The sequence below is a fragment of the Rattus norvegicus genome, chromosome 3 (assembly GCF_036323735.1).
Source record: "Rattus norvegicus strain BN/NHsdMcwi chromosome 3, GRCr8, whole genome shotgun sequence".
Taxonomy (NCBI): domain Eukaryota; kingdom Metazoa; phylum Chordata; class Mammalia; order Rodentia; family Muridae; genus Rattus; species Rattus norvegicus.
In genome coordinates this window covers 34,742,734-34,756,626 of record NC_086021.1, presented here as the reverse complement: position 1 = coordinate 34,756,626, position 13,893 = coordinate 34,742,734, and the positions used below count along the sequence as shown (strand labels likewise).

The window sequence follows — 13,893 nt, the reverse complement described above, 5'->3', positions numbered from 1 at the left end:
TGTGTGTGTGTGTGTGTCCCACAGTGCTCTTCCGAAGTTGGCTCTGTCCTTCTACCATGCGGGTGCTGGGGATAGAACTCAGATCGTCAGGCTTGGCACCAACTGTCTCCACCACTGAGCTGTCTCCTTACCTTTCACCTTCCTTGGGGATATGGTTCTACTGTGGCTACTCTCTATTTATGGGTCCCTCTTAGCCACAGAAAGTTTGTGTGGCTTCTCTTCACACTCTAGATATTTATTGTGTGTTCTCTCTCCTTTCTTCTTCTTCTTCTCCCTCTTCTTCTCCTCTTCCTCCTCCTCTTCTTTTTTGAGAGACAGGGTTTCACTGTGTAGTCCGGCCTGTCCCAGAACTTACTTTGTGGGCCATGCTGGCCTCCAACTGAGATCCACCTGTTAGGATACAACGTGTGAGGCACTACCAGCTGGGTGACCTTCTCTCTGGTTTAATCATGAGGCTTTTTTGTTACATAACTCGATTTGGGGAAATATTTAAATTATTTCCAGGTGTGGTGGTGCTTACCTTTAATGCCAGTACTTGGAAGGCAGAGACAGGTGGATCTCCATGACTTTGAGGCTAGGCTTAGTTTATGAAGTTCCAGGCCAGCCAGGGGAAGAAAGTTAAATTAGACTAGAATTCTCAACATAAATGCCAAAGAGCAGACCAGTTTCTGTGAGACCGCACCTCTCGTTTTTCTGTAGTAATATGACTCCTAGAAGCTTGACTCCAGCTGTAACCCCAGCACACAGGATGGTTCACGTCCAGTGTGGGTAGGTAGCACAGCAAACTCCAGGCCAGCCTAGGATACAGAGAAAAACTGTCTCCAATCACCCCTCCCAGAAGTGGAAACAATAAAAATGTAAAAGTGTTAGAGCTTGAAGGTAGCTGATTTGAAGACGTTACACAAATGTCTCCGTTTCGTAGTCAGATTGGAGGCGGAGGTGGTCCTGAGTCTTTATGAAAGGAGAATTGTAAGATTTGTGGTGGACACAAGAGTGGAAGCTGGGGTTTGGTTGATTTAGGTCCAGCTGAGTCCAGCATTTTGCATTCGTCTGTTTGTGTATTTGGATATTCACAGTGGCGCTGAGCATGCCAGTGGAGGTCAAAGGGCAGCTTTAGGAGCTGGGTCTCTCCTTCCAGTGGGGCTTCTGGGGAGTGAACTCAGGTTTTCTGTCAGACTTAGCCTCTGAGCCATCTTGCTTTCCCCTGATTTCAGATTTCAAGCTTTAAGGGTTTCTTTGTTTGTTTTTGTTTTTTAAAAATTTATTTATATATAATAAATATAATATAAATAATGTATATTATGTATAATATATAATAAATATAATAAATAAATATAGAGTACACTGTGGCTGTCTTCAGACACAGCAGAAGAGGGCATCAGATCCCATTACAGATGGATGTGAGCCACCATGTGGTTGCTGGGATTTGAACTCAGGACCTCTGGAAGAGCAGTCACCACTCTTGACCACTGAGTCATCTCTCCACCCCTTGTTTTTGTTTTTGAGACAGTAGCCCTGGCTCGGAACTCACTGTGAAGATTGCCCTGGTTTGCTTTTTCATTGCCTTGGTAAATACCATGACTAAAATACCATAACCAAAATACCATGACCAAAAGCAACATGGGGAGGAAAGGAGGTATTGCATCTTGCTACGTACAGTCCGTCATGAAGGAAAGTAAGGACGAGAACTCAAGCAGGAGCAGAGGTGGGAGCTGAATCAGAGCCAGTGCAGGGGTGTTGCTTACTGGCTGTTCCCCATGGCTTGCTCAGCCTGCTTCCTTAGACCACCAGGACCACATTCCCAGGGCTGGCACCACCCACAGTGAGCTAGGTCCTCTCATATCAGTCATCGGTGAAGGAAATGTGCAGAGATAGGCTGATGCACAGGCTGGCATTCCAGCACTCAGAAGGCAGAGGCAGGCGGATCTGAGTTCTAGGTCAGTGCAGACTGCAGAGTGAGTTCCAGCACAACCTGGGCTTCACAGAGAAACCCAGTCTCAGAAGAAAAAAAAATATCGTTCTGGGGCTGGAGAGATGGCTCAGTGGTTAAGATGGCTCTGCGCTCTGCTTTTGCTGAGAACCAGAGTTTAGTTCCCAGCACCCACATGAAACTACCTGTAACTCCAGCTCTGTGGGATCTGATGCCCTCTTCTGTCTTCCTCTGGTTGCTACAGAACACACACACACACACACACACACACACACACACACACACACACAGACACACACACACATACACAATTAAAAATAAAATATTTTTAGAAGTCCATAAATTATGTATGTGTGTGTTTTAAACATTTACTCTTTTTAATTATGTACTTGTGTTTGTGTGTGTGTGTGTGTGTGTGTGTGTGTGTGTGTGTGGTGTTTTAATGTGTCTTAGATTATATAATAAAATCTTTTAAAGAGAAAAGTAAAATTGAAGCTAAGAGCCGTCATTAAGCAAGAGGGTACTTTGCTCACAGGATTGTCTGGTAATTGTCTAAAGACCTTTGCGGTGGGCAGCCTAGGGCACGGCCACCCTACCAACATGGGAGGGGGTGGCGCAGATCTGCTGAGCCTGAAGCCAGACAATTTTTTTACCGTTTGAGGAAATAGTGTGTCTCCCGCCCACCCCTTCTTCAGTGCTTGGACACATCTGGAATGGCAATAGTTGCTTGCTTCCTCTGCCGTCACTGGGCTCCTGAGTCGACATCTTTATTGAGTGTGTAAGCATCGTTCATGCTTGCCCCTAATTTTGTTTTAGATAAAAGTGTCCGACGTTCTCTGACAGAATTCTTCAGGACTCGGAAAGGCCAAGGGAGGCAAGTTTCTTAAAAGCAGCAATGGAGTGGGGTCCTAGGACACCCACAGCAAGCCAGATCTAGAAAATTAATTTTTAAAAAAAGATAAGAAGAGGAAGTGGTTGGTACAAATGCAGGAAATACATTTTGCAACTTCAGCTTCATCTTGGAACCTAAAAGAGTTTAAAAACACTTTCCTTGCCTTGGGTGGGAGGGGTGCTGGGGGGAGGTTACAGGGCTTCTCTGTGTAACTTTGTGTTCTAGAACTTGCTATGTAGACCAGGCTGGCCTCAAACTCAGAGATCCACCTGTTTCTGCCTCCTGAGTGCTGGGATTAAAGGCCTGCACCACCACCATCACTGCTACCCAGCAAAGATTCATTTATCTTTGGGTACATTAGTGTCCTGACTGCATTCGTGTCTGTGGGAGGGTGCCGGGTTCCCTGGAACTGAAATTGCACATGGTGCCTGTGGGTGCTGGGAATTGAAACTCGGTCATTCGGAAGAGCACCCGTTAGGTCACAATAGATGCTTTCACAAGGGCTCCGACCAAGAGGGAATACAGAGAGCAGAAGGCAGATTTGCAATGGCAAACATTTCATGGGAAGCAAGTGGCCTGTTAGTGTCATCGTCACTGTGACCAAATGCCTGGCAGAAACAGCTAGAGCTAGAGAAAGAAAGCTCGAGGTTCTAGAAGTTTCTTTCTGTCCTAGCAGGATAAGCATGGTGGAGAGGAGTAGTTCACATCACAGAGGCCAGCAAAAAGAGACCCAGGCGGAGTTCCTGACAAGATAGGCTCTTCAGAGACTCGTGTCCAGTTACCTGCTTCCTCTAGCCAGGCCTCCCCTGATACAGTCCTGTGGTCTGCTCAGATGTTGACCTCAGTGGAAGGCTTAATCCATTGACTGTGCCAGAGCCCTCATCTCCCTCTGTGGACAGCCCTTGCAGTCTCGCCCAGGAGTGCCTCGCCTCGTGGGTATCTCTCAATCCAATCAAGTATACATTCAATACTGACCTTCAAAGCCAGACATGGCAGGGAGGTGTGATACCGTCTGTCTATACTTCTTAGCACTCGAGATGCTGAGGCAGGAGGATTGTGAGTTCGAGGCCAGCGTGTGTGACATAGTGAGTTTGAGGTTAGCAGTGATTACATGGTAAGATTCTTTCTCAAAACCAAACTGTTTTCAAAGGGGAAAGAGAAGATGATGGACCATTGAGATGGCTCAGCGGGTAAAGGCATTTACCACCAAACCTGGTGACCCGAGTTCAGTCTTAGGGGGACCCATGTGGTGGAAAAAGAGAACTAAATCCCACATGTTGTCCGCTGACCTCCATATGTGCCTTGTGACACACGCGTGTGCGCGTGCGTGCTTGCACACACACACACACACACACACACACACACACACCACTTGTGTAGGAAGGAGTAGAGGAGTAGTCTTGAAGGGAGAACTGTGACAATGAATAAGAAGGATGGGGGTAATTGAAAAGGTGGCTTAGAGGCAGAGCAACTGGGCTGTGGAGAATTCCTCTCTCCTGCAGAAGGCCCAGTACATGTGTGGCCTTGAAAGAGAGGATGGAATGGCGAGACTGAGGACCCTGAAGCATCTCAAAAGCTGGCTGTAAGGTGATCATGACCTTCTGGGATGCTCTGAAGTCCCTTCCTCAAAATGCATGCACTGAAACTGTGTTGGTCTCAGCCTTCCCCAGAACCATCCCACAGCCATCCAAAGGAAAAACTGTGGGGCCGAGAACCTGTTAGACGTCTAGTAGTCTATGTGGGCACTGCCAGTATTGCGGGTGGGGTTGGGGAATTCTGTGGTTCTTGCCAGATGACTATTTGGCTCCACTACTGTGCTGCACTCAATAAACTCCTTGCTATTGATCAAGGCTCTTGATATGAGAAGCAGAAGTGAGTAGGCAGGCCAGCTGACTAAGGCAACAAGTGAGAATCAGTACAAGGCCTCAGTGTGAAGACCTAGTGCATAGAGGTGTAAACTAGCCTGGACTAGGTGGCCTTGGTTCCACCCACCCACAGTGCTAATGTTAATATGATGCAGACCACGAGGTGTTACTGTTGACATTCCTTTCTAAATTAAATGTCCTTCTTCATGGATGATACATTATTTAATTTTTTTCCTACTATTAGTCCCCTTCCCCGCCCTGCCGCCCTCTATCATGTCTTTATTTCATCCTCATGCTGATGTGATAGTTTAGCTAGGTATTAAATTTTAGGCTGACTTTTTCTTCTCTCAACATTTTGAAGCTATCATTCCCTTGTCAGTCACCTCATACTCTGTTAGGAACTTGTCATCTACTTAATTGCATTCCTCTGAGAAGAGCTGGCTTTATTCCCTATTGGCTGAGACCCCATGTTTGTCTTTGATGTTCTGTGATGTTCGTGGCTATTGTATTTCAAGACTCATAGCTCTTGTTTTTAATTTCCTCTGCTTAGGCGTCCTTGAGTATCTATTTGTTCTATAAATGAAAGGAAATCTTAGGCATTAAAGTTTCAAAAATTGCCAGATGTGGTGGCACATACCTTTGATCCCAGCACTCAGCACCAGAAGTAGGGGGAGGTGGAGGGAAGAAGTAGATCTTTCTGAGTTTGAGGCCAGCCTGATCTACCCAAAAAAAAAAAAAGAAAAGAAAGAAAGAAAGAAAGAAAGAAAGAAAGAAAGAAAGAAAGAAAAAAGGTGCCAGCCAGCGCTATTATACAGAGAAACCTTGTCTTCAAAATCAAACAAAAAGTTTCAAAAATTATTTATCTCTCTGTCTCTGGAACCTATGGTTCAGGGGCTTGTGCTAGACATGTGTGTAGTTCCTCATTGTATCCCACAGGGCTCTTCTCCATATATCATCATCATCATTGTCATTATTATTGTGAGGGTGACACACAGACACGAGGAGTCCGTTCTCTCTTTCTACCTTTACATGGGTTCTGTCGATCAAACTCAATTTACAGGACCTGCATGGAAGGAGCCTTTGCTCCATAAGCCATCTCTCTGGCATCTCATTTGTGTTTTCTCTCCAGATTTGAACTTTTGTGTAACTTTTATTTATTCTGTTAGCTCATTATTGAGCTTTTTTATTTCTGTAACTCCTTTTCTTTTTTTTTTTTTTTTTTCGGAGCTGGGGACCGAACCCAGGGCCTGGCGCTTGCTAGGCAAGCGCTCTACCACTGAGCTAAATTCCCAACCCCTGTAACTCCTTTTTTTTGTTTCTACAAGTTTCACTGGAGTCTTCATCGGACCTTCACTGATAACATCTTTCTAATGTGACCTCTGTTGCTTTTTTACCTTCATTTATTTCTTTCAGATACTCAGATAGTCCAGGTTCTGTGATAACTGTTCTTCTCTGTGCTGTTGGGTTTCTGGGTAGCCTGCTCCCTGGTGTGCTATAATCTTTCTTGAATGAAATGTCTTTCTTCGACAGTGATCACTTCTCTTCTGGAGGAGTAGGACCGTGGACATGTCAACCTAGTGAGCGCGTGTATTGTTCCTGCCAGGCACCTTGTATGCTACTTGTGGGCTTGAGCATTCTTTTTCAAAGGGTTCTTTTATTGATGACTTTATGTATATGTGTGTGAGAGAGTCTGGATTTATATGTGTGCATCAAGTGTGCCGTGTGGCCTCCTCAGGGGTGTGAGTCCTCTAGAAATTGACTTACAGGCAGCGGTGAGCCACCATGTGCATGCTGGGAACCAAACTTGGATCTCTGGGAAAGCAGTAAGTGCTCCAACCTCAAAAAGGCTCAAACTGGGCGCTCCCTTTTTGTTTATTTTGGTTTTTGTTTGTTTTGTTTTGTTTTGTTTTCGGGACAGGGTTTCTCTGCGTAGCCCTGGCTGTTCTGGAACTCTCTCTGTAAACCAAGCTGGCCTCCAACTCAAAGATCTGCCCTGCCTCTGCCTCCCAAGTGCGGACCGAAGGTGTGTGCACCACTGCCTGGCTGTGTCAAGCAGTCTTCATTGAATGAATTCTCGTTGTGACTTAGACAGTAACAGTCAACAGCTGCCACCAGGAAAGTTCACATTAACTTCAGAAATGGAGGAGAGGGCCAGAGTGACGGCTCAGTCAGGGGCAAGCACCAGGACCAGAGTTCCATCACATAACCCACTTTGTTTAAAAAAGAAACTGAGTGCTGTAGCTTGTATTTCTAAATCCCAGCACTAGGGAGGTGAGGAAAGGGGGATCCTAGGGCTTGCTGCCGGGCAGACTAGCCTAGTTGGTGAGTTCGGGGCTAGTGACAGGCTGTTAATAAAGAAACGTGGCTGGTACTGAGGAAGAATACTCTCAGCTCCATGCTCAAGAGCATATATACATGTACATGCACCCACCAACACACATGTCACGTGAGGGTACACACGCCACACCAGAGCATAGGCACCATTTGTGGGCTGGAGGTCCTGGGTTCTATAAAAAGGCAAGCTAAACAAGCCAGTAAGTAGCACCCTCCATGGCCCCTGCGTCAGCTCCTGCCCTGCTTGAGTTCCCGCTCTGACTTCATAGATGACGAACAGCTATGCCGAAGTGCAAGCCAAATGAACCCTTCCTTCCCCGTGCTTTTCGGTCACGGGGCGTCATCGCAGCAATGGAAACCAGACCATGCTGTTCTTATTTCTGTATGAGCAGGACTGTGTTTGAGCCTCCTTTAGAGTGTTTCTCTTCTAAAGCTGCATTTACGAGCTATTTAAGTGTCTCTACAGTGACCCTGAGAAGCAAATGGGGCATTATGTTTTAACGCTGCTGGCAGAGACTGGCCTTGCCCTAGTCTTTCGCCTTTAGCCAAAGCATCCATGTTGGGAGCTTTGTGAGCCCTGGGTGGAATTGCTTGTTGAGAGAAGGCAGTGGAGCACACCTTTAGTCTCCAGCACTCCGGAGACAGAGGCAGGCGGGTCTCTGTCAGTTCGAGGCCAGCCTGGTCTCCATGGAAAGTTCCAGGCCAGCCAGGGCTACATAGTTGAGCTGGCAGTTTCAAACACTCCATCTACAAGCACTCCAGTCTACAGCAATGTAGGCAGGGTAGGAGAAACTGGGGGTCGGGGGGGGGGGCACCACGGTCTCATCCTAGGGACCTTTTTGTGTGTGAGCTCATACCAAGACTCTCCACAGCCTCCTTTCCGATATGAGGTGACTGACTAGTCCACACAGCCTGTGCCGCTCAGCAGAAGCTGCTTTTCCCCTTGAGTTAACAGATATTTTGAATTCTACTGTGGGTAACTGGGGTACAGGGCAACAGAAAGCCTTTTATAGCCCTGTTTAGCAAGTGAATGGACTCCGGATGGAGGTCCTGGTCTCATTTGCTATCTTTCCCTGTTTTGCGGTTTTGTTTTGTTTTTTTTTTTTTGTTTTTGTTTTTGTTTGGTTTGGTTTTCTCCTGTTTCAATGACCGTGCACCAGAGTAACCCGCAGTCCTGGGGCTGGAACACTGTAAGACTGGGGGGGATAAAAAAAAAAAGAAACCTTCAGGAAATGGCTGGAATAGTTCAGGCATATTTCTTTGGTTAACTTATTTTGAAGTTTTTCTGTTTTGTATTTTTTTTTTCACTGCCCTCATAATTTATCCCAGACAGACTGCATTGTTTTGGCAAGCTCTCGGCCTAGAAGTTTCCAACAACAGCTCCCAGCACTCCGGCTGAATAGAAATTGTCAAATGCACTCTTGGTTCTGAAGTTGAAAATGTATTCTAGATGCAACCCTTTGCTGGAAAAGTTCAACAATGCCACTCAGACCACCACATGGCAGGACAAAGACTGGTTTCTTTTCCGTTGTTCCTGCCCCTCCCCCACTGCAGGCTTCACAGGGCCTGTCCTCAGAGGCAAGCTTGCCTCTCCAACCTCTGACTCCTCCAGCGCTCAGTGCCACTAGCATTTACATCACACACTCACCGTTGGGACAATCATGCAGTCAGGCTATAAATATTGTTTCATGCCAGTGGGTTAGCACTGAGGTACAGCTCCCCATCCCCACCCCCATGCAGGGTTTCTCTGTGCAGCCCTGGCTGATCTTCCCGTCTGTAGATCAGACTGGCCTTGAACTCACAGAGATCCTCCTGCCCCTGCCTCCTGAGTGCTGGAATTAAAGGCGTGCACCACCCCCGATAGCTAGTGGGACAGCTTTTGTGTGTGTGGAGTAGTAGGTTTAGTCCCCCATTGAGTGTGCGTTGGGTATGCTTTAGGGGCTGGAGAGAAGGAAGGAAGGCTAATCGGTTAGGGATGCTGGTTTTTCTTGCAGAGGAACCAAGTTCATTTCCTGCCACCTACATCAGGAGGTCACGACAACCTACAAATCCAGCTCCAGGGCATCTGACGCCCTCTTCTGGTTTCCACAGACACCTGCACTCACTTGCTCTTTCCCTCGCACACACAATGAAAAAAAAAAATCTTAAAAATACCATTTTGAAACCTTTAAGACATTTATATAAAGCTATGAAGCTTTCGTTTCTTTTCATTAAATATCGTCTTCATCATTATTATTGGTATTTATTTTGAGACATGGTCTCACTGTGTATCCCTGGCTGGCTTGGAACTCACTAGGTAGACCAGGCTAGCCTCAAACTCACAGAGATTCAGTCTCTTGTTTCAGCTCTCTGAGTGCTGGAGTTAAAGGTGTGTGCCACCAGACCTAACCTGCATATTCTCTATGAACCAGGTTGGACATGGTGTCCGTTTACCTGTTTGCCTATTGGGGAGGAAACTGATCCTAACGCTTGTGCACAGGAAGCAGGCACCGAGCCACGTCCCGGCCCTAGTTTCCAGTCATCAGGCTCAGACCATTGCTGTTACAGAATGGCAATGTACTAGTTAACTGGCTAGCTCTTTTCTTTTTGTCTGTTTGGTTCGTTTGTTGTTGAGACGGAATCTCATGGTCTCAGCCCCCCAAATGCCGGGATTATAGGCATGGTCTGCGTTAGGCTTGGCTTGTACGGTACCTGTTGTGAACATTTTAAGGGGTTTCGGGGCTGGATAGGCAACTGAGTCCTTACAGGGCTTGCCTAGCTGTCAGCATGGCTCTGCATAAAACAGTGTGGTAGTACCAGCTGCTGTTTCAGCCGGTGGAAGGTGCAGCCAGGCAAGCCCTCGTGGTCAAGGTCATCCTGAGCTACAGGAGGAGCTGGGGGCCGGCCTAGGCAGTCAGGGGAGTCTGCCGCAAAAATAAAAACATGTAAATAAGCAATTGAATCAATAATGGTTTCCTAGGTGTTCACGGGTGAAGAGCTGCTTGCTGGCCAGAGGCTGGGCGGAGTCATTCTGGCTGGCCCCTGTTCGTCAGCAAGTCTAGAGAACTTTTGCTTTATTGGTTAGGCTTTCCTGAGGACCTTTGTGGGTTTGTATCTTTTGATGTAAATAGTGCCTAGAAAATGGGTTATGCCGTGCTATGTTACTAATATCCTATTACATTATTAATATCTGGTGGCTTCTATGGCCCTGCTCTCTTTCCTGGCTGCATCCGACCAGCTCTTGGCAGATGGGGTGGGCAGGAATGTGTTACTTTAGAAACTACACAAACTGTAAGTTTAATGTTGGATAGAACGGTGCATGTCTGTGATCCCAGAGGATTGCTGTGAATTTGAGGCCAGTCTGGGCTACATAAGGAATTCCAGGCTAGCTAGAGCTATGGTGTGAGAGCCCATTTAAATAGAACAAAACAGACAGATAAGGGGAAAGAAATCCTGTAAACAAGTTCTTTTCAGCCACCAGATTTTTGTTGCTGTTTTGGTCAACCCAAGAAAAAGACTACAGGGTGGAGAAAGGCTAACTAAACCCAGACTATTGAATGTCAGAGTTTACCTTTTTCTTGGCACAAAGACTTTGAGAAATTCCAGAATCCAGAGACCCCGCTGGGTTCCCCCAGGGCCTCCCCTGCAAGGAAATCAGGCCCATCTGCCAGCTCTGGGGACAGGGGGACAGACTGCCAAGCTCTGCAGATTCTGAGCAGCCTGTGTGGATGCACCATGGAGCCCTCATGGAGGCAGGGAATGAAGGGTAGCTCGAGCCTCCTCCCCTTGCAATATAAAACAGCGCAGGCCTCCCTGGATAACCGTTCAGGGAAGCATTGAGAAGCCAGTGCTCTGACCACTGGGATGCATTCCTAAGGTGGTCTTTGCTGCTTCCCCGCAAGCCCTAAACTTTTGGTAATACGAAATAGAGTTTTTATAGTTTTTTGTTTGTTTTGTTTTGTGTTTTTGTTTGTTTTTTTCATGACAGGTTTTTTTTCTGCCTAATCCTGAAACTTTTAACTGCCCTGGCTGTCCTGAAACTTGCTCTGTAGCCCAGGCTGGCCTCAAACTCAGAGATCTACCTGCCTCTGCCACCACCCAGATGGATTTTTATAATTTATTTTAAAAAGATATTTATTTTCATTGTATGTGTGTGAGTGGTTTTGCCTACATGCGTGCAGGTCACGGAAGCCAGAAAAGAGCATTGAATCCCCTGGAACTGGATGTGGGAACTCAGGGCCTCTGCAAGAGCAGCAGATGTTTTGTGCTTTGAGACAGGATCTCACTATGTAGCCCTGGCTGTCTTGAAACTCACTTTGTAGACCAGGCTGGCCTGGAACTCACAGATTCCCCCTACCTCTGCTTCCTGAGTTCTGGGATTAAAAGCGTGCACCACAATGCACCCAGCTCACTTTTGTTCCTAAGACCCCGTATCAAAGCAAGCAAGAAACACTGCCTGGCCGTCCCCTTTGCTAGGTACCACAGGTGTCGTGCATGGGACGACAGATGAGAAGATGCAGCTTAGGTAGGTACTGTCACTTACCATGCGTTGGTGACAAAGTACTCAGGGTCATCATGAGACAGGAAAAGGTCCTGAGGGTGGCCATGGACATAAGAAGAGTTTTGATTGGCATTTCACTGTCCCCGAGACTGCCAAGTCTGGTTGAAGGTCAGTGTGCCACTTTTTCAACTTCACTAAAGTCACATGGAAGATGGCAGTCCCACTTGTGGTCTTACCTGAGCAAGGGTCACATGGGCCCTCTGTTGTCCCAGGATGCGCTGCAAATGGAACCCAAAGCATTTAGCTCACTGTCCCATGCATATGTGTAATGTATGTGTGCTCACGAACATGGAGGGCAGATGCCAGCCTTCCAGTGTGGTTCTCTCCTTCCTTTACGGGAGACACTGGAATAGACCTCAGGTGTCAGGCTTAGCAGCAAATGCCTTTACCCACCGAGCCATCTTGCCAGCCCCTTCCCCAGGCTTTAGGATTCAGGAAAGCCTCAGAAAGAAGGGTCTGCACTTTTGTGGAAGTGGAGTTGTTGAGCTTCTTGAAGGAGCGTTAGTCAGTTGGTGAGAGGTGAGAAGAATTCCTCAGAGTCTCAGAGCTAGAGAGAACAATGGTTCTCAACCTTCCTGATGCTTCACCCTTTCAATATAGTGCCTCATGTTGTGATGACCCCCAATCGCAGAATTATTTCCCTGTAACCATAACTTTGTTGCTGTTATGAACTGTGAGTATCTGATGTATAGGATATCTGACATTACACCACTGCTGTAGAGGGTCAGAACCATGCATGCCCACCGAACAGCGGCTGTGGCTGACCTTTCTTGGTGCAAACTGGCTTTGGGAAATGCTTGGGACGTCTCCCCATCCAGCCGCTGAGCAGTTTGTCACATACAGCTTACTTTTTATCACGTGTCACAACGTGGTCACAACGTGGTCAGAAAGGGACTCCTATCGTCTCACAGGACAAAAGAGGACAACTGCTCGTGAGGTACCCCTGGGCTTTGTCACCTTTCCAGTGACGACAAACAATCAACCAGAAATAATGGCCACACCTTTGATCCCAGCACACAGGAGGCAGAAGCAGACAGATCTCTCTGAGTTTGAGGCCATTCTGGTTTACATAGTAAAACCCTATCTTAAAGAAGCAATCTAGGGGGGGCTGGAGAGATGGCTCAGCAGTTAAGAGCACCCGACTGCTCTTCCAGAGGTCATGAGTTCAATTCCCAGCAACCACATGGTGGCTCACAACCATCTGTAATGAGATCTGATGCCCTCTTCTGGTGTGTCTGAAGACAGCTACAGTGTACTTATATATAATAAATAAATAAATAAATCTTAAAAAAAAAAAAGAAGAAGCAATCTAGGGTGCCTTAAACTTATGAGTAGGGAAAATAACGATTCGGGGTGATGCCCCAGTCCTCACTGCTTATGTGAGACGAGTTTTTGAGTGGGTAAAGGTTGCTATCTAAGGCGACCCGCCTACTTTGCGGGATGCCTAAGTAATGCGATCTGCCCAACCCCTAATATGATAAAAGAATAGAAAAAAAAAAAAAAGCAATCTAGGTCTGGAGAGATGTCTCAGAGGTTTAGAGCACTGACTGCTCTTCCAGAGGTCCTGAGTTCAATTCCCAGCAACCACATGGTGGCTCACAAACATTTGTAATGAGATCTGATGCCCTCTTCTGGTGTGTCTGAAGACAACTACAGTGTACTCATATAAATAAATAAATATTTTCATCCAAAGCCTTCATTCCCATACAGAGGCCAGGTAGGGACAGTGTTAAGTGAAATCCGGAGGCTGGAGAGACACCTCAGTTGTTAAAAGCATTGGTTGCTTTTGCAAAAGACCCAGGGTTCAGTTCCCAGCCCTGACATGGCAGCTCACAACTATCTGTAACTCTGGTGGGGGGGGGGGGGGGGATTCTGATGCCTTTTGCTGGCCTCCACAGACATAATACGTGCACAGACACACCTACAGGCAAAACCACACACACTAAGTAAAAATAAATATTTACCAAGAAAAAAAATTTTTTTAAAGAAACAAACCCATGCATCGTAGGGGCCACACCTGGGCCCATTTGGGTTTATTTGGGGAGATTCCCCAGGGTTTCTCAGTAGAATTATGATGCATATATTTAATCTTTCCAATGGCAACTAGATAACCTGAGTCTCATTCAGTTTATTCCTAACTTGACGTCCTTGGGCAAGGTGAGCCTTTTGAATTGTGTAGATCCATTCTGAAACTCTCACTGAACACACACACACAGAGAGAGAGAGAGAGAGAGAGAGAGAGAGAGAGAGAGAGAGAGAGAGAGAGAGAGAACTATATGTAAGATGTTCTTAGGATAGGAACTTTTTTTAGGCCGGTGAGTCAGTGGTGTGG

General features: G+C 46.6%; 1 protein-coding gene and 1 non-coding gene across 22 annotated transcripts in view; both read left to right on the top strand.

Annotated features, from left to right (window-relative positions):
- Positions 1–13,893, top strand: part of Fnbp1 (formin binding protein 1) — a 119,957-nt gene that overhangs the window by 70,144 nt on the left and 35,920 nt on the right. The window lies entirely within an intron of this gene.
- LOC120102117 (U12 minor spliceosomal RNA) lies at positions 12,876–13,026 on the top strand. Its single transcript, XR_005503130.1, has one exon. It is a non-coding gene; the product is annotated as a U12 minor spliceosomal RNA (small nuclear RNA).